The sequence below is a fragment of the Manis javanica genome, chromosome 12 (assembly GCF_040802235.1).
Source record: "Manis javanica isolate MJ-LG chromosome 12, MJ_LKY, whole genome shotgun sequence".
In the NCBI taxonomy this organism is placed as follows: domain Eukaryota; kingdom Metazoa; phylum Chordata; class Mammalia; order Pholidota; family Manidae; genus Manis; species Manis javanica.
In genome coordinates this window covers 46590354-46616543 of record NC_133167.1, presented here as the reverse complement: position 1 = coordinate 46616543, position 26190 = coordinate 46590354, and the positions used below count along the sequence as shown (strand labels likewise).

At 37.8% G+C, this 26190-nt stretch overlaps 1 long non-coding RNA gene across 3 annotated transcripts; it reads left to right on the top strand.

Moving 5' to 3' along the window:
• The first annotated feature begins 439 nt into the window (after positions 1-439).
• LOC108397675 (uncharacterized) lies at positions 440-26190 on the top strand. Of its 3 annotated transcripts, XR_012123661.1 has the most exons (6): positions 440-507; positions 11347-11438; positions 13023-13222; positions 13625-13793; positions 15506-15570; positions 24301-26190. It is a non-coding gene; the product is annotated as an uncharacterized lncRNA (long non-coding RNA). The 3 variants fall into 3 exon arrangements; XR_012123662.1 differs by lacking the exon at positions 24301-26190 and having other exon boundaries at positions 13026-13222; positions 15506-16057; XR_012123660.1 differs by lacking the exon at positions 24301-26190 and having other exon boundaries at positions 15506-16057.

Below are 26190 nucleotides of genomic sequence, written 5' to 3'. Positions count from 1 at the left end.
TTAGGGCTTTCTTTAGTTAAGATGGAGGAAAGAAAATTGCCACAGAGAAATTCAGAATGGTCATAGTGAGGAACATACAACGATGTCTTTCATGCAGAGAAAAAGAAAAAAAAACAGGCATAAAACATGATGGATACACTGGGTCTGAGTTGTGAGATCCACTGTCTCACCTGAAACCAAGAGTGAATTTGATGCTGCCCCTTCCCAACAAAAAAAGTGCTGTCCTGTGCAAACTAGCATTTTGCCAGCCAGCTGAGATGGGGCAGAAACAATTGGTCTGCAGTCAGCCAGAAAGAAAAACAGCAGCCAAAGTGCATAGTGTTATTTTTCCCACACTGAATGAGGCATTAACTTCCAAGTCTCTGACCCTTTAAATCTGCGTGACAATAATTAATGGGAGAAAGATAACTAATATTTAGGTTTGCACTCAAAACTCCAACTCATACGAGCACAGCTTACATAAGAAGACACAAGAGTCTCACCATTTCTTGCATTTGTTTCCAGCAGGTGAGGCATTAATTTCTTTTTCACTATGCTTGAGCTCCTACCTATTCCGGCAATGCTGTCACATGCTGTGTGAGAGCAAATGGCTGGGGGATCTGAGTGAGGAAAAAAAAGTTCAGCTATGGAGATTTACTCATTATCTGTTAGGGGCTCTGGCCTTCAGTCAAGTGCAAAATCTCTTCAATCATCTTCCTAAATACTCTGTACTGTGCATTTTCCTAACCATTTTAGTTGGGCAGCATTCATTTAAAGAAATCAGTTCCCTTCTCTTGGTTCAAAATTCCTCCTTTGCAAAAACAATAGCTAGATTGAACCAGATCAGTGGTTGCCATAATCAAAATCATCTGATTAGAATCTTTTTAAAATGCAACCCCCCAGCCTCTTTTACCCCCAACTCCCCTGTTTCCTGAATACAGGGGTCTAAAGAGGACTCTGAATTTTTAAGAAGTCTCCCTGGCAAATATGATGCCCAACTCAAGCTGAGAGCCACTGGATTACTTAATTAATATTGATACTCTTTTACACAGGGTAGTTATAGTTTACAAAATATAAAAATAGTTGCTTATATGTGTGTAGTGCTTTGTATATATGTCACCATTTGATACTTATAATGACCCCTGAGATAGGCAGGGCAGGTGTTATTATTTTCATTTCATTTTTTTTCAGATTCCATTTAACTGTACTCAGCAGTTAAAATAATTACAGTAATAATTTAATGCTTTCCTCTGTGAAGCACTGTGCTAAGTATGTTACAAGTTTTTATCTTATGTTAACATATTTACCCCCGTTTTATACTTAGGAAACTGAAGTTTAAAAGAGGTCACACAGTGAATGATGGTACAAAACCAGAACTCAAACCCAAGTCTGTGTTTCCAGAATCCATATGCTTAACCAGTTTGCTGAATATAGAGGTTAAGTGATTTGTTCAAAATAATCTGGCTACTAAGCACTGATTTTGACCTATAATTTCTGTTTCCTTTTATATTATAAATATCTAAATATAAAAATATCTATTGGAGATACTCTATCTAGAACAACAAGCCTCTGTAGAGAGAAAATAATCCATTATTTTAATTTCAAATAACTCAGAAGGAACTTTAAAAAGAATGCCTCCTAATAGGGAATGAGTCCAAAGTCCTTCCATGTCTGTTAATGAACTATATTAATTATTTGCAAACATGTAAAATGCAAATGATCATTTTTTGATTTTTGAAGAAATAGATGTTTCTCAGCTTTCAAGGAAGTGTTCACAGAATCAAACTACGCCCAAAAGAAAAGCGCAGGTCAAGAAGGAAGCTAACAATATGTACACTTTAAAAAATAAGTGAATGAGTATAATTCTGAGCACTACTAGACTTCTACATCCAGGGCTGACATTAAAAAAGACAAAATGGCCAAACACTAACAGTATGAAGAGCTGCGACCAAGAACCTGTGGACTATAAATAGTACTGGTGGTCTTGAAATCTATTATTTGGGAAACTACAGCATCTCCTCTACGGTTTACAAGAAAGGACCAATATCTTATTTAGCATTTGCATGTTCATCAAATACACTACAGTTATCATCCTAGCTAAAAGATGTCACAGCCCAAACCCTTCATTTAAAAAAGGAAGAAAGAAAAAAAAGTGAAAAAAAAGCAGCTTAGCAATTATTCTCCATGGGAAAAATGACTATAAAATAAGTGCACCTCACAAATTATTTGCAGTCATGTCTATATTAGAATGAAATAAGATCTTTCAGAGGCTAACACACCTGTGCCATGGATAATTGCCCTCATTCACAAATAATAAGTGGTCTACCAGATGTTTAGCCCCACACAGACATATGTAAGGCAAAGCAGTAGGAGAGGGTGTCTTAGCTCAGAGAGGATCTTTTTCATCCTTTTCAAGCTCTCATGCTGGGTCAGCAGCTTATTTACTACAGTAGCCAAAATCATAGAGGATTCCCACTGCTAAATACCAATGTTTCATTTCAGTTATTAAACTTACAGGTATAGAAACCCCCAGGGATTCAGAAACCGAAAGTCAGAATTAGATGGCTGCATTTCTTTTGTTTTCTTTTTAATTTGGACAGATACAAACTTAATAAAAGATTTTCTTAAATGTCAAGGGTCTTATCAATATAAAAACAGTATTGCAAAGCCAAATAGAACTTCAATTGTATGAGTGGAAACAACTTTCTTTACCTAATGAATGTGATTCTACTTTTGAGAATAAATTTTGATTGGTTCTATATCCACCATTCTTGTTTTTTGTAATATTCAATGTACCAAAAGGCACCATCTAAAATCAAGGCTGAGCTAGTTGTTGTTAAAATACTGTCAGGGAGTATTATGTAGGCTATCTGGTGTTCAGCAGTGGCCTAGGGATAATTGGTGGTGAATATAGAATATGATTTCACATGTTACCTTGTTGGAGAACAAGTACATGTTCAAAACAGGTAAAACATTGAGTTTAAATGGTGTGACAGTATGATGAATAATATATAACTGTTTGATGGCTACATCCAAAAGATAAATAATATTTAATTATATTCCTAAGCTCACTTGCCCTCGCAAGTAGAATTATAAAAGCATAATAAACTCTATGTTTTAGGCATGCGAGTGGGCTATCAAGATCAGTATAACATCTCTCTCATTAATATTAGAGGTGATGTTATATAAAGATGGTATTACCTTTCATGGAGACAAACCCAAAAGAGCATAGCAGTTCGATCCCCAGGCATACAGAGCTGGTGTTAATAATAATAATACAACCACGGTATTGACATCTAGCATTCTTTCCTCTCTTCACCTGCTTCCAGCCATACTTCAGCATACACACACAAACACACACACACTCACACATGACTGCAGTAGGACATTCCATACTTCCACACGACCATCCTGCTCGGACAGAGTTATAGGCCTGGAGTGGGCACCTGACTTTAACTAAAGCATCCAGAATCCTTGAAAGAAAGTTAGCCCCACCTCCTTAGAGGAGCCATGGGCTAAAAGCCAAAGATGTGGAAGAACATGCCTGCGGAGAGCTGGTGTGAAACCAGAGGCCGAATGCAGCAGTGATGAGAGATGGAGTGCGCCGGGAGGCATGCCTGGTCTCTGGCTCCACTGCTCCAATGACGCTGCTAACTCCCTGTCCTTCCACAGCTTAGTTGCACAAATTGTACATGGAGTCCATGAAAAAATAATGTACTTTTTTTGGCCTAAGCTAGTTTGATTTCTGTAGCTTAAAATCAAAGAGACCTTATATTAAGCATATGTTGATATAAGTAAACTTTAAACATTTTCTTTCAAAATTAAGGTTGAATCACAACCTAAAATCCTACTACAATATGAGCACAGACTGAGCTAAAACTGAGCTTGGTGCATTGAGCGAAAGAAGCAGCGAGTATCAGCAGGGGGAACAGATTTTGCAAGTGAGATGACACATAGTTTTGTCAAGGGTGAATGAGGTGAAGCCCAGAAAACACCAGAGTAGTGCCAGAAGCAGTAAGCATTTACAGTGTACACCGAAGAAGGGGAGGAATGTGGTGAAAGTGGCACCTTTGAAGAATTACAGGAGAAGGACTCAAGAGAAGCAGCAACAGGAGACTCAGGTAAGGATTCTATATGACTTATGGTTCTGGGACGAAGGAGAAAACCCAAAGTTCATATTTCATAAGAATAATTGACTAGGAAAAGATGTGAGGGTTAATACTCATTCAGTACCCAGTACATGGCAATCATGGTTTTAAATAAATATTTTTGCATTTAAAGGCATAATGTACATCTATGCATATATATATACTATACACACATTTTAATCTTCACAACCACCTTATATGCTGATATATATAATACCTGAGAAACTGAGGCTTAGACATACTACATTAAAATTCAAATATACATATATATACATATATACATACATAATATATATAGACTAGACTGAAAAAATATACATCTAACCTATTTCATGATGCCCCTCATGAACCTTAATTAAATTAAGAAAATAAAGAAGAAGCAACAGCCCACATAAAAATGGAAACAGCCTGAAGGCAGTTGGAAATATCATCTAAATAATCTTCCTTAAAATAGCATATGATTTCAGACCAACATAATGTTAGCTTCAAAAATTTGCGCACATCAGAGATACATGAGAAAACCACAAATAGGTAAGGTCACAAAGTGGTTAAAACATTTGGACAAGTGGAAAACCAAGAAAAAAAATAATACCATTTGCAGAATCCAATAGTGGAGGACAGGGAAGTTTCTGGCCTTATGTCAGCTTACTGAGACCAGGAATTCTGTCTGTTTGGCTCAGCCCTATAACCCCAAGACTTAACAAAATTCATGTCACATAATATTTCAATTAATATTTTTCAATTTTGAATTGGAAAAGACTTTGAAGACTCTATGCAAATCCCAGAGGTCTTAAAATAGAAGAAAGAGAACTTGATAAAATCTGTATGGACACCTTGAAATATGGAGTGGACAGGAAAGTCACAGTAGAAGGGAAGAAATCCAAACAAGGCATGAATCCTGGAGAAGTACACTTGTTATCATTTTGAAGAGTTCTGCATGTTAAAGAAGAAACCAGGTCCTCGTTCCTCTTACAAAAGCTGTAAGAAGCAACCACTGGAATCATGGATTTTTCAAGCTTCTTTCATATTTCTACCCATCATATTTATACTTGGTAATTTCAGGTGCTCCCTGCTCATGGAAAAGCTCTTCTCAGATGCCAGCTTCAGGCAAACAGTCGTTGGATAAGCCTTTTGTTTACTTTGTTTGTTTGTTTTTTGTTTTTTTTTTTGTTCTTTTAGTGGATCATCCTACCACTCAGAGACCACAGTCTGCCTCAGATGATAAACTGATGGCTCATCAATAATAACCTCATATTAACTCCACTTTCTAGTCGGGGAACTTGGGGAAGTCAATCGTTGCCTTAGAGTTTCAGTTTGTTATAAAGATAAAGCAAAGACACAGTTTTTTGTTTGTTGTAAAGGTGAAGGACAGTCTTAAATACTTCTTTCTTATCTAAGTATGTTAACAAAGCGTTCTAGCTTGTTCTGCATTTTATCTGATTCAACTAGACCTGAAGCAAAAGCCAAAAGCAAAAATGTGGGAATAACTCTGCTGGACCTAATTCATAAAGTTGTAAATAATATTCAATATATTTAGTTGTTTTCAGAGAAAAAGTTTAGCACTGGTTAAGTTTTTACAAATGTAGTATTATAAAGCCTAGAACTCTCCTCCAAAAACAAATAAATAATAAAATCAAGCTGCTTAGATGGATGTGGGATTGAGAAGATAGAAATGTCACGCATTGCTTGGTCTGCAAGCCCTCAGAGACCCGGGGGCACCTCCAGAATCTTTTAGGTTCCTGGAACCTTGAATTCTAAGCACAAATACTAAGTAAAATATAAAGTTCTTTATCAACTGACACTATTAACTAAAAAGAGTCCCCTTTAATTTTTATTCTGGGTCCTTATATTACTTAAAATAGCGATTCTCAAATACTGGCATGTATCAGAATCAGCTGGAGGCTTGTTAAAATACAGATTCCCAGGCCCCAATCCTAGAGTGCCCAACTGAGATCTGAGGCAGAACCCTAGATGTGCGAATCTAACAATTCCCAGGCGATGTTGATGGTGCTGGTCCAGAGGCCACAGTTCAAGAATTCAATAATAATTATTGACTGTTTCTTCAATAGGATCTACAGTAGGCAGATTAATGTCCCCTTAAAGAAGGCTGCATCCTAAATCCCTGAAACCTGTGGATATATTATGTTACAAGGTAAAGTGTAGTTATTTTTGCAAAAGGAATTAAAGTTGCTAGTCAGTTGTTCTTGAGATGGAGATATTATCCTGGATTATCCAGATGAGTCAAAGGTTATCACAAGGGTACTTAAATGTGGGAGAGGGTGATAGAAGGGTCAGTGTTAGATACGACTTCTAAATCTTATGAACTTCTGGGTCAGCTGAGAATAAAATGATATCTATTGTTGACACAGCCCCCCAAAATTTTAATTTCAAAGCCTTAAATGCTGGGAAACAATTGTTCAGATCAGCTACTCCCAACCAATTAAAGTCTTGTCACTATATTCATTCCAGAATTCCCAGGACACCAGGAATTAATGAAACCGTTTCTTAAACTAAGAAAGCAATTCCCACTATCTTGAAAACAATGATGTGAAAAACAACAAAGCACTCATCGATTTAGCCTAATGACTAATGGTACACTCTAAAATAAAAGCTGTGCCCTGAAACAATGTTATTTTTCCAACTAAAATTCAAGAAGCATAATCAATATTTTGGAGGACTTTGAGATCTAAAATGAATAAATGTTTTTAAATAGTGTTTGCAGACTCAGGTTCATTTAAGATAATAACAATTATGAAGACCCAAGTTTCAGGCTGAAGATTAAATGTGAAACTCAAAGAAGTCTTATGTGAAAGTTAAACCAACACTTTAATTTTCCTTGCCTAGTCCATTTCACATCTTCAGTAGTCACTTTCCAAAACTTTACTGCCTATTTAAAAACTTCTCTGTAAATACTGGGCAGAAACCCACATATGGGAACGGCATGCAGAACTCTTTGAAAACATGCCCAAAAATTCATCCCCTGCTTCTCAAACAAGTTGGAGAGGGTTCAGAGAAAAATCTGGAAAATTAACTTTAGGAGGGAAACTTAAAGAAGCTTGAGTTTTTTCATCTGGGAGGAAATACAAGTGAAAAGGGAATCTTGAAATGGTTTTAATGCAAAGGTTTGCCACTGTGGTATGTAAGCAGCTCACCTCAGGCACTTGTTAACAGGCTTATTACTAGGCCCCAGGCCCATAGAGACTGACTTAGTGGTTCTGAATTGGGCCCCAGGAACGAGTATTTCTGTTAAGCACCCTGATGATGCTATTGCATGTGGTTCTTGGACCACACTTGTTGAAAAACAAGTCGAGAAACTTACTAAATAAGTATAAGAGGAACGCACACAGCTGTTCTGAATCTCTGCCATAAAACAAGTGAAATCCATTTAAACTATATGAGACCGATTCCAGAATGAAAAAAGAACCCCCTGACAGCCAGTTCCTTGTTAAAGATGACACAACAAAGCAGCTGTGTGACAGCAACAGGGCAAGGATTACTGATGGAGGAAAGAGAAAACAGCGCTTTCTCTTGAGAGGTGTGTAGTCTAAGGTGGTGGTACTCGCAGCATGAGGAACTTGCTAAAAATGCAAATCTTGGGTCCACTCCAGATCTACTGAAACAGAAATTCTAGGGTTGGGGTCCAAAATCAGTTTTACCAAGCCCACAGGTGATTCTGACAACTAAATTGCAAGAATCACTGGTCAGAGGGAAAGAAACAACCAGCATTAAAGAAGTTACACAAGTAAGTCATGTGGTGTGGTGGAAAAAGGAGTGTTCTTAGATTCCGCCTTGCCTAATAGCTGACTGAGCCTGGTTAAGTTATTTAGTCATGCTGCACTCCAGTTTCTTTATTATCTGGGTGGCTAGAGCTGCTTCACCTACTTTGTTAGTAAAATAAGAAAAATCAAATGAAACAGGGTATGTAAAAACACTCTGAAACCTCTAAATAAATGTACTTATTATTAGGATAATTATATACACAGTCTCAGGGGCTGAGCTGGACAGAATCATTCATTGTACAAACATTTATAGAACACTTACCACGTGCCAATCATTTTTTTTCTGTGCCGGATATAAAAATAGATGACTTCTGCCATCCAGTAATCCATTGTTTGGAGCTGATCATGAAATACCTTGGGTGGAGGAACAAGACTACCAGAATTTTGAAAAAGAGAGTAATCCATTTTGGAGAGGAGCAATGAGTTGTAAACTCCACCGTAAATCTAAAATCCCAAGAGTAGAGGCCTTGTCTTAGTCAATACTATATTCTGGCACATGGAAGTTACTTAAATATGTTAGGAGTCACGTGCACGTGTGGGACACATGTGCAGGTCCACACAATCTAAGGGAATGACCTGAAGGTTGAGTGCACAAGCAAGTATCTGTAATAAAAGTAATGATTCCACTTAAAGGGAATGAGAAATGAATATAATTAGGGAAGAGACATGAAGGGGGTTGAAACGCTATTATGGAGTTTGTTACAATATTTAAAACAATAACAAGAAAGAACTAGTGTTAAATTTTCTGAGCAGGTGTTATTTTTAAATCACCTCTTTTGGAAGGCCTTACACACAGGCACAGACAGGAAAGCGTAGGCCTCATCTGAAGAACAGGTTACTTCCTTGGGGTCTTTACAAAATGTGCATGCGGGAATTACCTTTCCAGTCCTTATTTCATTCATTCCATATTTACTGAATGAATAAATTAATTAATTGATTCCAGTTAACCAAGAAACCCTCGGCATTGTGGGGTTTTTGCTGGTTTTTTTTCTTCACCTCTGGAATAACAGCACTGGGCTATTTTGGGCCCTTTCACCCAGCAAAATAATGATGCATCATCATTAGCAGAAAGCAGTGGGTAGCCCTTAAATTTAAAACAACAAAACAAACAAACCCTGTTTTCAATTGCTAATCGAAGTTAGTGAGCCCAGATGGAAAGCCTCAAGGACAACTTTTGTTTGCCAGCTTGTCTGCAAATGTGGAGGATTGAGAATAGTTAAAGGAGTGTCACTTGTAAAGTTTCCCTTTTGCAAATAATGAAGGGTGTCTGTCTCTTGAATTGATGGCTGAACACATTCCATCCACCAGTGAGTGATTAGAGACACATGTAATTAGGGGTCCACATTCCAAAAAGAAGATGAAACTCATTAATAAATCATTAGACATTGTGAATTTTTATTTTTCCACTTCCTGCTACCACCCACTTACTGGTGGCAAAGTATTCTCTAGCTATTATTTTTAACATGCAGAGTATGTATTTGGAAGATTCTGAATCCTTTTAATTAATCAGGCATTGAGACCACACAACTAAGGAATTATTAATAATGTTAATTGTGAGGAATTGCTTTTTTTCTCCCCAAAGTGGGAGTTTTGAGGCATCTTACTAATTTTTCAAATAGTTTTTCTTTTTTAAGCAGGGTCCATTTTTTATTAATTTGGCTTAGAAACTCATATTTTTATATGTTAAAATTAAGCAGTTCTAAATTATAGGTAGAGCCACATAATTGAAATGCTTGTCCAGACGCCCAGTGCACTCTGGGATGGCTGGCTCTTCACACCTAGGAAATGGCTTTCAGCTTTTCTTCAAATCCTGAATCAGACTCCCCAGCCGACTCAAAGCATGCAGAAGAGCAGAGTACGGGGACCTCTCTAGCTGAGCTGCCGGTTTTTCACCTGGTTCTAATTCTTCGCCTCACTTCAGTCAACCCATCTGCAATGTACTGTCACCTGCCTCTCAGCGCACAGATGCTTCCCCCATACCACTGGCCTGAGTACTTTTCAGGTGCCTTTTGAGAGCAAATGCTCCTCCGTGCCCCTCCCCATCTCCTCAAGCTTCCTCTCTAACTCCATTTAGGATATAATATGTGCTACTGTCCATCCTATTAAAAAGGAAATGAAAACCCCAAACCATGAGGATTTCCCTTCTTGACTACTTACCAGGAAGCCGAAAGTAATTCCTCAGCCCTTCTTACTCTTATTTTCTGGACAATGACATTTTTCTCTAACCAGTTTCATTTTTACCCAACTATAGCTTTGTTTTATATCTGCACATAGATACATGGTGTCAGACTTAGTCACCAAGTTTCATGTTAGGAAAATTACCATAACAAGGATTTAACTCTTAAAAATGGCAATTGTACAGAGTTTTGAGGTTCAGGAGAATGAGAAAGGTAAGAAAGGGGAGATGCGCTCTGCCCTGAAGGTCACAACCCATTGTTTTTATTATTTTGAAGAATGCATGCATCCCTTTGTTGAATCATTGAAATAGAAATACAGGCAGAACAACTTGAGTGAGTTTACAGTGAGGTCAAGTGTGCCAGTCAGCATCCACCTGGGTGCCTGTGGTCAGGGTTGTTCATAATACATTGCTAAAATCTGCCTGGAAGCATTTGGATCCATCCCATACCACTGTGCCTTCCATTCTTCTACTGCACCCTTGTGTACAATTGCCCTCTGCCTGTCGACATCACTGAAGTTCACCAGAAAACTAAAAAGAGCTATCCCAAGTATTCCTCACATTCTTTTTTCTATTACTTAATTTCTTCTTTTGTTACTGAAGCTTGTCATATCCTTATACCTTTTAAACAATTAATATACAATAAGCACGTAAAAGAGGGGCTGGAAAATTTAGAAAGCACTCTTATTGCCTGTATTGGTACTGAGCTCGTAAACCCTTGTGTTATCAAAGCCAGGCTCATAACAGATGTGTGCAATAAATTATGGAAAAAAATACAACATGACTTCTTACTACTTTTCACAACTTTCAAAGCACCACTTAAACACAAAACTCTTTTGAAAATTAAAAAAAAAGGAAAAATGAAGAATTTAACTAAGCATGAAGTTTTCACTCTGTCTTCTTTCACTGCATTTTTAAAAATTGGGACTATGTTTTTATACCTTGCACTCATAAACTGTGAAGTTTTAAAAAATCATGTAAACTCAAGCAGTACATCTTTTTCACTTCTCCTCTAGTCAGTCACTGGGAAAACAAGAGAATGAAGGCTATGTGGAACTGTCACCTGCAAGGTGATGTAATCTAATAAATGTCTTCCTCGAAGATCTCCTAATACCATCAAAATAATTAAATCAAGTAGCCAAAAATGATGTGGATGAGGTCTGCTATCGGCACTGATATAGAATAAGCTTCCAAATGACTTTTATATTCAGATATGTTGTTAAAATTATCAAACTGATATGGCAATTCTATACACATTCTCCAGGAAGAAGATGATGAGGAAAATCCATCTTTCCTGTGAAGAACCATTCTTAAGTCATCCCAGACTCTTGGTAGAAGATTGCCTGGACTCTCTGAGTAACCTGTTTTAATACTCAGCCCCTTCTCACTGTCATAAAATTTTTCCAGATAATGCATAGACTCTTCAGGCTATCAGAAAACTCACTTGTAATTCTGCCATCTGTGGAATAAGAAAACAACCAAGAGGACTTGATATTCTTTGATCTTCTTCTTATTCATTATTCTTTCTCTTTCCATATTCATTATTTTTCCCAGAAGTCATCACCTTTCATCATAGACATAATCCATCAATTGTTAGTGAAAATCCCTTAGACGCTCTTCTGAATTGTTCCATATGTTCTAAATCTTTGCGTCTCAAAGTATGGTTCTCTTACTTTCCACATCAGTGTCATCTGGGCAAACTCACAGGCAAACAGAATTGGAACTTGAATTTTCACAAGATCCTCTGATGATGCATTCATATATATACTGAAATTTGGGAAACACTTATCTAGACATCATTTAAACATCTGGAACTAAGAACTATACTGTAATCACTTTGAATAAAGTAGAAACCATGAAATTTCCATTCTTGTTCCTATTATTATTGTTTGGGGGAAGTTTTTATGGTGCAATCTAAGATTGCTGAGGCATGAGATCCACTTAATTCTTTGTAAGTCTGCTTACTTTTAGGGCTTTTTTTTGTCTTTAATGTCATTAGCTACTTTTCTACTACAGTTAATAAGTCACCCACATTTCTGGGATCACATCATCCTAATTATTACATTTTTTAAATTGAAGTATGATTGATATACAACATTATATTGGTATCAGTTGTATAATATAGTGATTCAACAATCATACACATTGTGAAATACTCACCATGACAAGTATAGTTACTTTCTGTCCCATACAAAGACATTATCACCTATTAAATAAATCTCCTAGTATTAAAATTTGTTTGCCTACAATGAAGAATAAGAGGAAATTATTCATCTTTTCAACAGCTTCTGTTTGAGGAATGTAGGCCCAGCTTTTTGTACTCTATATTTTTCCTCTGACAAAGGAAAGGTATACTGTGAAGACCCAACTTTCTTGAAAACAAGAATATACTGGAAAGTTGCCTTAGATGTTGAGTCAAGAATCACTTGTCTGCTCACCTTCTTTGTGGGTGATGAGGTGGCCTTTATTTAAAGCTTTTCCTTCCTGATACTGAGCCCCTCTTTACGTCTGACTATCCATTTCTTTCACCCTAAAATTCTACCCCTAAATATCTTCCCCACATACCTCCACAGTTAGCACATGTCAGAGCATCATCCTCTAAAAGAATAAGAAGGTTGTTATAGAGGCTGATAAGAAATTCAACATGAATTTTTTTTCCATAGTTTTGTTTTTCTTAAAATTCCTTCCTTTGTACCAGAATTTTACAACTAAGCCATTTGTCAACATAACCATATTTATCTTTCATCTGTTTGGGGTCATGAATTCACAAATGCAAAACAGTTAATCATTTTGTCAGTATGGACAAATCGGGCATAATAATCCACCAAAATGGTGCATTTGGGACCCCAAGGTCTGTGTTCACTCATTTGCCTATACAAACACGGGGGTGTGTTTCATTTAAGCTTCACTTAGCAGTAACCTTTTTTTTTCTTCTTTCAGCAGTACATGTTGTGGATTTCTCCTGATGTGTGAAAATTTTCACAGCTGTATGCAAGACACATTCATCTAACTAAAGAGGTTTTTTTAATCCCTATTGGACTAAAGTGAAGAGAAAGGAAAATAGAAACTCGTTTTTCCCTGCTCTGTGAGAACAAGACTGAGAATTCTATAGTCTCACTTGCTATAGAGAGAAAGACCAGGTAATTTATACATCCATGAGAGTTCCTGCCAAAGCCAATAATCAAAGATGGAAAAAAAATAATTGTAGTGGTGCACTTAAAACAACTTATAACTTTAATTTTTAGATGGTCTAACGGATAAGTAGTATGTTGAATAAATATGATGCTAAGCTGATTACTCTATTAGACCAATTGGTAGTACAAAATAATATTAGGTCCCCTGAGAACTTCAGAAGAAATGATAGGTGAAACAGTGCATTTTTTAAGTTTGATATATAATTATTTTTCAGTAGGGCCACTTTACAAAATGGGTGATCTGCTGAGTGTCTTCAGATCAAATATTCTATTTAATTAGCCACTAAATTTCTCATAAAGTATTGTCTAAACCTTCCATAAATGTAATCACTTTCACCTTCCATGAAGGTAATCAAAAGAATTCATCTATAATTCAAGAATCAGGAAGAGTTAATGATTTCTACATCCAAACAAAAATGCAACACAAATAAGTTCTTAATGTGCTCATTTGGAATGATTTCTCAGGACCACTGCTTAAGCTGTATATACCCTTCAAGGATGCATCCTCTTATGAATGGTAGGTTTATCATGGGTACTTCTGGATACCATGGAAATAATTTGCTTTACTGAATGTGTTCATCCTAATCTAATGAAAAATAAGTTGCTTATTTACTACCAAGGGTAGAATGTATTACTTTTCAGTATCTCAATAAATGGTAGAGTCCATCTCTTTCCTTTTGCTTTTCCAAATATTAAGTAGGGATGACAAGATAAGAATTGAGTTGGTCAGTGAGAGGAGCTTGGCCTCAGCAGAAGATGGTGGGAAGCTCTTTAAATAAAGGACACTTGGCTGAGAAGATGAAATGGAGAGAGAGAGAGAAAAGTCTTGGCACTGGTACTAAGACATCAAAAGAATTTGTTATATAAAAATGATTATCATCAATGACCCATGAGAAATTTTAGAGATGAAAAAGTGACAAAATACTTGAAATGAAATATAGTAATCCTCCACTTGTTCTATGATCCAGGATGAGATAGGATTCTAGAAACTGGGAACCAGCAAGTATAAGACTGATCCCTGGAAAAACCAAACTTCTGGAATAAGATGCAACAGACAGTTCATGGAGCAGTTAGGAAGGCCAGACTGCTTTGAGTTTTAATAACTCAATGCATACTAATGTCATTTCACTGCTCAGTGTAGGTTCTACACAGGGATGGTGGAGAAGAGGCAGACACACCCTCTGTTCATTTCACCATGGCATTTGGCCTCTAAATTTACAATGTTAAGTCTTTCATTATGTCTTTGAGTAAAAGATATTGAATGTCTGAATATATAGCTGGTTAACACTTCATAAAAAATGGTAAGGTCCTGGTAATGTCAGTATTAAGCAAAGTTTCTACCTGGGGCATAAAGTCCTAAAATGTGTATAGTGGATGCTGTGGTGCACCACCCAGATACCATACTGAAGGAGCAAGGGTCTCATTCCCTTAGCTGCCCAGAAGGGCACTTGCCTAGGGCTCCTAGCTGGAGTCCTCCACGTGCATTGCCCTAGGCTGAAGGATGACTCACCTAAAACAGTACTCTTGGTAATGCTCCCAGTCTGCTCCTTCCCTAGAGAGAGCCTGCGTCGAATCACTGGTTGCAACTATGAGGAGCCATCCCAGCTTCAGACTCCTGAGGGATTAACTGAGGCTTCTGCACCTTGGTTCAACTTCTTCCCTACCTAACCTACTTACCTTACTTTTTTACAAGTGGTTCTTAAGAACACTCTCCAGTAACCCACCTATGTGTAAAGATACACCTCACTATTTCCTGAGGAACACAGCCTTCAAAAGTTGGCTTCAGGAATGGTCCTAAAAAAATAGATTCTAAAATGAGATTTTGGAGCTGAAACACTTGATCAGCTGGCCATAAAGATCTACCACTGGTGATAGATGAAATACCAAAAGCCCTTAGTATGCTATAGCCATGGAGTAGCTGAAATTTCCAATTCCTTAAGCCCATCCACATCTGAACCAATCGCCCTGGTCCCTAATCTCGCTAATATTTTTCCTTCCTGGTCTCTGATGAGCCAGCCAGGCTATTTGCCTCTACTCGCAGGTATTCTTCAGCTACATTTATTACACACAAAGTGGACGACCAGATGCACCATCTAAAGTTCTGCCAACCAGGAGAGATTTTTCCCTTAATTATATCAAGGACACTTCTGAATGGGGATGTAGTGCTGAAGCACTCCATATGGAGCTTGCACCAAAAGACTGAATGAATCTTTTCTCATTCTTCATCAGCTGTTCAGAAAAGATATTCACATTTGGACACTCGTTGGCGTCAGAGAGTCACTGGTGCAACACTGGTGAGTGACGTGGGAGTCCGCTCCACTGGGTCATGCGACTGATCTGAAACCCTCGGCTCCACTGGGGTCTGAACCTAACATTTACCTTTAATGTGATTATACATACAAGTACATTTGAGTTTATCATCTTGCTTTTTTATTTTATTTGTCCCAATCTGTCCTCAGTTCTCTTTCCCTCTTTGTTTGCCTTCCTTTGGGTTAATACTTTTTATGGTTTCATTTTATTGGTTTATTAGCTGTAACACTTTATTTTATTATTGTAGCACTTACTTCAGGTTTTATCATATACACCTTTAACTTATCACAGTCTACCTTCAAATGATATTGCCCCATATCATATATATCATAAGAGCCTTACAATGGTGTACATCCATTTCTTCCCCTCTGACCCTTATGCTATAGCTGTCATGCATTTTCCTTTTTACATATGTTATAAACCCACACTCAATGATCTTTCAGGGAGAAATAAAAATTTTAAAGTCATGTATCTACCATGCTGTTGTCATTTCTGGTGTTCTTCATAGTTTTGTCTAAATCCAGATTTAATCTCATATAACTTTCTTTTGTCTGGAAGACTTTAACATTTCTTGTAGTATAGATCTGTGAGTAATGAATTCTTTTAGCTTGTATATGCCTGTAAACATCTTATTTTGTGTTTGTTTTTGAACAATATTTTTGCCAGGTATAGAATTTTAAGTTGACAGTTTTTATTTTCTTTGAGTCATTTAAAGATGTTACTTCATTGTCTTCTTGCAGTGTCACTGGTGAGAAATCTAATGTTATCCTTTAGCTCTGTATCTAACATGGTTTTTTTTCTTCTAGCTGGTTTTTAATGTTTTATCACTGGTTTTTAAGAATTTGATTATGACATGCTTTGGTATGAGTTTCTTCATGTTTCTTTTACTTGGAGTTCACTGAGTTTCTTGGAGCTTGAGTTTATAGTCTTCATTATGTTTGGATAGTTTTTGGCCATTTTTTCTTCGAGTATTTTTCTCCCCCACCCCCTCCATCTGGGGACTCCAATCACTCATATGTCAGGCCACCTGAATTCGTTGCGCAGCTCACTGATGTTCTCTTCTTTTTCTCCACTCCTATTTTGAGCTTCTATTGCTCTGCCTTCAAGTTCATTGTTCTTTTAATCTGCACTGTGTAATCTTGTTACTTTCATCCAGGTTATTTTTTTCTCAAACATTGTAGTTTTCCTTTTGCTTCTCAAACATTGTTGTTTTCATCTCTAGAAGTCTAATATGAATTTTTAAATACATTCTATATCTGTATGGAATACAGTTATAATAACTGTTTGAATGCCCTCCTCTGCTGATTCTAGCATCTGTATCTGTTCTCGGGGTTTTAATTGTGATGGATTTTTCTGTTTATAGGTTTTGTCTTCTTGTCTCTTTGTATGCCTGGTAATCTTTGTTTGGATGTCAGACATTATGAATTTTACCTAGTTGGGTAGTAGATAATTTTGGATTCCTGTAAGTTGTCTTGAGCTTTGTGCTGGGCTGCAGTTAAGTTACTTGGAAACAGCTTAATCCATTTCTGGTCTTGCTTTTATGACTTGTTAGAGCAGGTCCAAAGCAGTGCTCAGCATAGGAATGATTATTCCTCACTACAAAGGCAATACATTCTTGAGTACTTACTTAACTCCCTGTAGTTTTTCCAGTCTGGCTATGGTGAGCAAGCACTATTCCTGGCCCATATAAGCACCAGACATTATTCTTTCTAATATTTTGGGATGGTTCTTTTCCCAACATGTGCATGTATTGCTTAGTAGTCTGCTAAATACTCAAAGGGGACCCTCTGAAGATCTCCACAATTAAGCTATCTCTGTTCATCTCTCTCTTGGGTCTTTTGTCCTATGAATTAGAGCCACCTTGGTCTTCCTGGACTCTTCACTCAATTGCTTCAACTCAGAGAGATGGCAGACCTGTCTCTCAGCTCCCCTTCCCCATGCCATTACCTGGAAGCTCTCCCAAAGCTGTAAATTAGGGGAATCATATTGCTCACCGTACTTGTTTCTTGCATCTCAGGGATAATTTTTGTTTGTTACTTGTATGAGTGTCTTAAAAAACTGTTGTTTCAGGTATTTTGTCTGGTGTATTTGTTCATTTCAGAAAGGAAGGTAAATATTTTCCTTGCTGTTTCATCTTAGCAGAAGCAAAAGCTAAAACAACTTTTCAAGGTATAGCTGAAGCTCAAACTTGAAGATAATATCCTGTAAGTTTGAAGTACCACCCTTCTGGATACACCTTAAATCAAGAGTCATTACATGGTGCTTTATTTCCAATAAATAGAATACACGAGTTTGGAAACCAAAGGATGGAAGTAGGAGAAGCTCTGCTTACCATCACTCCTGGAGACCCACTTGGGCAATTTTGCTTCCCATCCCCACAACTCTGGGCCCTGGAGGTATAGAGAGGCATACTATTTCCACCAGGGTATATTGTTAAAATTTTTTAAAATTTAAGCTATGGGTCCTATCCTATTACTTTGGGCTCCTCATGTGAAGCAACCACCACTTCAGGAAGGTCAACACCATCCTGGGGGTGGTAGTTTACCATGATTATCATGAGGAAGCAAGACTGCTCTCCAGACAACATAGGCAGGGAAGAACTGCTTGAATTTACTCAGCAAACGGATAATTCACTAGGGCTACTCTTGGTACTCCTTCTTCCAGTTTTCATAGTAAATGACCAAGTGAAACAACAGCTATAGTCTGAGAAGAGGAAGGTAAGCAGGGGCTTCAGATCCCCAAGGGAGGAGGATATAGAGCAATAACATTCAGTGACAAATTGAATGTGATGGTGAAAAGAGAGGATTTAAGGATAACTGCAAGATTTTTGGCCTAAGAATCTAGAATAGAATTGTCATTTCCTGAGCATTGAGGATATTGAGAGAAGTAGGTTTCAGAGAGGATCAGAAGTTAAGTTTTGAACATGTTACTTGTGAGACACCTAGTAAATATCAAAATAGATCATTCAAGTAGGTAACTGGAATGAGCACCAGAGTTTAGAAGAAGTTTGGAAGTTGATTAGAATATCATTACAGAAAGATAGATTTTCAGACTGCTGCCTAGGTTTCCAGGGTGTGTGTCTCTCTCAAACAGTACAGTGTGCCATATTTGGGAAGCCAGAGCTCATCTTCATGTGGTATCTGCCTTTTATTTGCTACATCTGCACACATAGTTTTCCCCTTCACAACCTCTCCTTCTTCCCTCCCCTCTTATCACCCTTGACTTTTCAAGGAAAATATTAAATATTCTTTCAAGCAAGTATTCTATGCCATTTTGAGTGTCTAAGAAGGTCTGTGGTGATGGCTTTGAGCTGAGGCATTTTTCTAAGAAATAGAACATGGACTTCCTTGGACATGGTGTCACTCATCACAGAAAGCTTGTTCAGAAATAAAACAGAACAAAACCAACCCCCCCAACTCCTCTCTCTTTCTAGAACAACTTTCTCCCCTTTTTTCTTTACTACCTGCTACTCCACGATCTAATATCATCTCTTGGAAAATCTACTGAACTGCTTGAAGGTTTCCATATCAAGCCAGGACCATCAGACCTTTGTTCAACAATCCATTGGTGGGAAGACTGAGACTGGAACAAGATTTCACATCCCTGAACTTTAGTTTGTCAATATCCACAAAATAAATGCTTTGGGCTAGATCATCTCCAAGGACCTTTCCAACTCTACAATTCTATTAACTATAAAATAATTTAAATGACTCAAGAAATTTCTATGTTAATTGGAACCAAATGCAAAACTAGGCATAATTTATATGAAGCTCTAATCATAATCATCCAAGAACTGGATTAGCAACCAGAAGATTCTTGGCCTTCCTGGCATCAGCAGCAATGACCTTTCAGCTTTGGCAAGTAATCTGAAATGTAGTCTCTAAAGAAATAAGCAAGAAAACATTTACCTACCTCAGGGGAGTCTTTTGAAAATTTTATTTGTTAATTCTTTTTAAGTGCTTTGACTCAGCAAGACATAATAGACCATCAGTCCTAGGGGTTATTATTTAGGTTTATGAGATTGGGTTTCCATTTGATGTGCAGAATGATTTCTGGGTTTTTATTGTGAAGGGTAGGCAAAGATGCCAAAAACTGACTGACTCCACACAGAGTTGCCTTTTTAAAAAAATTAACATTCTATAAATATCAATCATTGAACTAACTTTCAAAAATAAACTAATTTATTCCAGCAGTCAGTGGAAATTATTTTTATTAATATTAAAATCATTCTTCTCCCATGATAATAGCTGTTAATATGCTAAGAATAACCTCATGTTTACTTGGCACATGGGAATTTCTGAGAACCTTGGAAAGAGACACTGGGAAGGGCTTAGAAAAACCCAAGAATAGAGTGAGAAGAAATTATTTTGAAAGGGTTAGTTTTCCCATGTAGAGTGAAACTAGGCATCCAAATAATGCCATTGGAACTAGAAAACTTGGAGAGAGAGAACAAAAGTTCCAATTAAACACCCTGTTCATTTATGTAACTGATTAAAATCTAGTTAACTAATGTACAAATAACTTAAAAGTATGTTTTAGCTAAGTATATAATCATATATTAAAATACCTTTTCAAATTACTGTATGGATAAAAATCACAGTTTCAAATACTTATCTTGAATGAAAAATTACGTAGTTACCAAAAAAAATTTTTACCAATAGTATGTTTACTGCCTGCAAAACACTGACAAAACTCAGTCTGATAGGGAAAGGCATACTTCCCAAGGGAATAAATATTCCACGTTTCTTTCTGCTACAGTTAATTGATATGAGTGTATCTTTGTGGAGTTCATAAATACCTGAGCAGGAAGTAAAAGAGTGAAATAGCTTAAGTACATTTTTAAAAAGTAATCGTTGATACCTCCCATTTTCTTCTTCTGGATTAACAACAACAAAGAAATCAATTTCATCACATTTCTTTATAAATAAATTAAAAAGCTAAGTTCTAGATAAGAAAGAGAGCTTTAAACCAAATGAAAAAAACCCTCTTTTGATCATGTGGCCAGTCATTTATCTGTCACCTTCTGAATTCCATTAAATAAGTAGGGTGTCATTTTATTAAGGATACATGCATAGATTATATTTATGTAGCAAGGTATACATTCTACTGTGAAAATCAAAACAGAAGTAGCAGATGGTTTTGCTTCCACCCAAGAGACCACTCCTTGAGCCAGCTCAGAAAGAAAACCTTTATCTAGTATGAAGATATGATATTTGGAATCCCTACCTAGTGCTTATTTAAATATCAAAATAGAAGAGGATGAGAAAGGTGGATTGGTGCAAACTGACATCCAGTCATCAACATCCCAATGACTGCCCATTTATTTGTGCTTGCTCCAGGCCAGGAGTGAGACAGTCAGATATATATCATCCAGAGAAACAGCAATGCATAGCTTAAGCACACTTCTCATTAGCTATAATAACTCATTAATACCCAAAGTCTCATTCAAACTAATAGACTGAAATCTTTTCCTTTTACATTTTCAGAAGAATATTGGTGTGTCTCACTTTTAAGGAAACATGCTATTTAAATTAAAACTGTCAAAATATAAGAGGTAATGTTTTCATATTACAAACATGGCTTTCACATAACAGAAGAGATCATCTGAATACAGTATTTATAACATAATAATTTTATCATCCCAAATGGAAATGCTATTTCTTCACTGTACAACTATTTACCAAAGACCAGCCTATCTAAAGGAGAAAAGAGATGGCCTTGAAGATACATGCCTGACCCTTCTCTCCCAGCATTCCTGGGGCATTATTTTCACCCAGCAATTCACTGGGAAGCAGATGAGGGTCAGTTCAGTCCTTAATCAGTCCACTATGATTTCATGTAGGACTATAATTTCATACAGACTACACATTACAACAATGCTTGACCACTAAGAAAAAACTGATACAGACTTAAGTTAGTGTAAAGATAATCAACTCAAACAATACTATAAATGGTGTGGGGAAAAAACACACAAGAAGCTGACAAATACATTCTCTCCTCTTCAGGAATGCTATGCTAGTTGTATGTGAACCTTCTAATGAATTCTCATAAATTGGTGATGGCCAGATACTGTCAGGGCTCACCCATATCCCCTCTGATCTCTTTAGAATATTTACGCACAAGAGTTCCCATGTGCTTTTACTGCCCACTGTCAGAACCTGCATCTCTTTGTGGGATAAGATCGTCATCTGTGAAATAGGATCAGATGGTTGGTCCAATTTGCCTCCAATTCCCTTTTAGCTACTAAACCCATTTCTAGGTCCTAGTATGAGCATGGGTCATCTAGAGAAGTACAGGTCCTTCTGGAGAGAATGAACTATTCACCAAAAGTACTTCAGAACCTGAGTGATATATACTGGTAGGAACCAGGGGAGCATGGCTCACAAAGGATTTTGAGGACACTGGAATGCTTAGGCAGTAGTAGGCGGAACTGTGGAAGCACTCTTTCACAATCCAGGATTCAACACCCTCAAAAAGGCAGGTAGAGCCATTTGTAATACACTAACTGAATGGTTCCTGGAAGGTTGAAAAAAATTATGTCCTACCTTAAATGAAATGGAAAGGTCAGAATTAATATATTTAACAGTTTATTTGGTATATTTAGACAATATTATTAGACAATATATTCAGTGGTACATTAACAGTTTCAAGAACCCTTATGTCAGTTCTCTGGCCTGTGGAATAAAGCCCATCATGGGAGAAAAGACCAACTGAAATACCCTAAAACTTCTCCCCACCCCCAAATCGAGTTAAGATTGGAAATCAGAAGCAGTATCATATTCAGGTAGAATGTCTGAAATTAGTACTACCCTTGAAGACTTAATAAAAGCTGGCAAAGTATCTCCCAATACATTCCTTCTTAATTCACCAGTCTGCTACCAACAAAAATCAAATGGACCATGGTAGATGCCTGGGAATCACTGTAAATTTAACCAAGCTCAATGATTGATAACTTTTACTACTACAGATTAAGACTACTTCAGGTACTTGATATGCAGCTATGAATGGATCTGGCTAATGAATTATTTTCAACACCCGTGTAGAAAAAATACAAGAACCAGTTACTTACTTGGAATAGACAGCAGTAAACATGTTCACATCCAAGGCCTTTCCCAGGACTATCCTGACTTTCTTAACCCTGAATGGGTGGGCCTGAAACACTGGGGTGGGGGTAAAGCCTTCCATTGGGCAGAACTTTGAGTGTTACACATGAACATCCATTTGGTAGGAAGAATGAAATAGCCTACCGTAAAAATATACATGCACTTCTGGGAAAAAGATTGGAATATAGAGGAAAAGAAGTCTGGGCAAGTCACATGACTATACCTGTATACCTGTGGGAGTGGACATCAAGTATGTGGACCATTTTTCACATACAAATGCTCAGCAGAGACATCCATTATAGGGTAGGCACTACACAATGAAGTAGACAAAGATTTCTCTGGCAGATGTCAGCCAGCCTCTGACCTGAGGCTCTGCAGGAGTTCAACAGTGACCCCAAGAATGGACTAGCATTCACAGAACAGCCATTGAGATGAGGATTCTGCATGGACTCAGTAACATGTACTTCTACCCTCCAGGCTGAGCTAGCTACAGTTGCTTCTAAATGTTCATCCCGACAACAACAGAGAATAAAACCTGAGCCCTTGATGCGCTGCCATCCCTAGAGGAGAGCTACCAGCCTCTTGGTGGCAAACTCATCATATCAGATCACTTCTACAGTCGAAAAAACAATGAGACTGTAATTTGTCTGGATCAGGATGGATACATATTCTGAGTATGATTTGCATTTCCTGACCGAAAAACTTTGGCCAGCACTACAATCTGAGGGATCCTACACACTTGAGATCCCATGTGAAATTGCTTCAGACCAAAGGACCCATTTTATAGCAAAAGAAGATGTAAGAATGGACACTTGATTACAGGATCCACTGGTCCTACTATATACCATATTGTGGCAAAGCTTCCTATATAATAGAACTTTAAAATAGCTCCTTAAAGATGTAATTAAGGTTGAGCTTAGAAATGATACCATGTGGGACTGGGGCTCCATCCTGCAGGTGGACATAATATCCAGTAACCAATATGCAGTGTTGTGCCACCCTTAAGCAGAATCCAGAGGCCCAGGAGCAAGTGGCAAAGTAGGAGTGGACTTCCCCCCCATCATGTCCAGGGTCATCTCAGGGAATTTGTGCTTCAATCCTTGCAGTACTAGGTCTAGTGTGTCTAGGGGGTCTGGAGAGGAACATTTCCACCAGGGGAAACAGGGGGCCCATTAGAACTCAAGCTCTAACTTTCAGGTCATTTTGGACCCCTGGTGCCAGTAGACAGAAAAAGCAAGGAGTTGGTGTACTTCCAGGAGTAATGATCCTGGTTATAATGAGAAAGCACAGTTACTGCTACCTAACATGACAGGAATAACACCATCCGGCACTCAGAGAATTCTCCTAGGCATCTCCGGGTGGTCTTTTGCTCAGTTTCAACTGCAAACGGGCAATTATAGCAAAGGCATAGTAATCGGGTCCCAGTCCCCAAGGGGCTGCGTATTTGGATCACACAGTAGGCAAGCCACCAAATCTGCTTAAGTACTGGCCAAGGTGAAGGTAAATCTAGAATGGGTGGAATGGGAAGTAGGTCCTTAATATCTGCTACAACAGGAAAGCCTGTGGCTCATCCCACTAAACTTCCTCTTGAAGATCTTTTTTATTTTCTAGATATGTTGAACAACCCAGTCTTGAAGAATCTATGGACTAAGGTTAATGTGAAGCATAAATAAATCTGTGTGGCAGAAGGACAGACTGAAGCAGATGCCATCTGGGCTCCATCTATCCCCCTTTGGATCCCATCCCCATTTTCATGTATGCAGACACCCAGTATGATTTCATCCCAACTGCCAATATCTGTGTCTCTTTGTCTGACTGCTGTCCTCAGGCTCTGAGAACCCACTTAGTCTGCTGGCAGAAAGAACCTGAAGGGCCTGGGAATTTCCATCTCCCCTGGGAGGCAGCTGTTGACCAAGGACAGATGAAAATGGAGTACAAACTACATCAGTTCCTCTCTGTCCCCTGATCCAGATACCCCAGCAGCCTTTCTCAGCTAGGGTTCCTCATCTAAACCATAGAACACAAAACCAAATTAATTATTCAGTTCATATTTGCTCATTCTCCCAAGGACGTTATACAACTGATATCATTCTGGGTGCATGGGAAAGAAATTAATTCATTGCATACAAGAGAAGTCTTAGGAAATTAGGACTTAATTCTCCCAAAACTGTTAGAAAAGGTTGTCTGAGATATAACCTCCAAAACTCTCATGGATAATTGAACCAGTTATTCTCTGTAGGCCTTTAGAGGATGTTATACCTTTCCTCATCCTCCTTTCCTTCCTGGTCCCACTTCTTCACTCCGCAGCCAGGTTTTCCTGGAAACATTTCCTAAAAAATAACTTTTACACAGCCTTCATTTCAAGGTCTGCTTAGGGGGAACCCAACCTAAGACTCACTTTCTGAGCCTCAGTTTGGTTGCTGAAACAAAAAATGTGTTTAGCTGGAGCCCAGGAAGTGGCTTTGGTGCTTAGAGATGGGTAGTGTTTCAGGTGTCAGGGAGTGGGCAGCACGTGAGGGTGGTTCTCACTGAGCACAGAAATAGAGGTTCATGAAGAGAGGCCTGAATAAATGTTGCTTAGAGTTACAAACTCTCAATTTAACACAAATCAGTTTTCCAAAATAGCCCATAATGAAAAATTTGTGAATTGTATAAAAGGTGGCAGTACAATACACTTTTAATTGCAATCCAGCTAATTATTCCAATAAAAAATTTCAACCAGCAGCTTAAGCACTCAGTTTTCAACTTTTTTATACCTTTCCCCACTGGATTGTTAAATTTGCAAGTTAACACTTAATAAGAGTAGATTAATAAATAACAGTGAAGTAGTACAAGGGAGGAAACTTTGCTTTCTTTTAACAAGTTCTGTTAACTTCTGGTTTTCTCCCAGAAGGCTCAAAAATGCCAAAGGTTTACCATTGAAGTATGAGAGTTTAAACAAAGTAATGGTGTCCTGTTCATACAAAAGATCTTTTTTTTCTTTGTAGTGCCCATATTAAAGCCTTACTCTCAAGTGTCTTGCATTCAAGATCATCTTCTCACATCCATCCTGTGCCAGGACCTGGCATCCAGAGACCCCTCATAAACTATAGTTCAATAAATGAATAGATGACCTAACAGGAATAAGAAGGAAAAAGTCTGTAGTAGGTATGATTAGCAACCTATGAATTTAGCTGTAAAAGAAATGTAATAGTTCTTATCTGTCTACATATCTTAACCTCTGTTTCAAGCCCCCCATCGGGCATGGGGAGGGGTGTTGGATTTTGGGAAACTAATTATCCTTTTAGTTTGGGGCTCTCCCCTTTTCCTGAGGTCATGCTATGAGCCTAAAATAGCATCAGTGCAGCAATGGGAGGAGGAAGAGAGAGGCAGTGCTCAATGCCATCTGTCTACATTTACTGACACTCTTCATTCCATGAGGTCCATGTGCTCAATCCTTATTTATATCTGCTCTAGCCATGTTCTCATTCCTATCTATACTCCTTGCTTCTGGAGGGATTC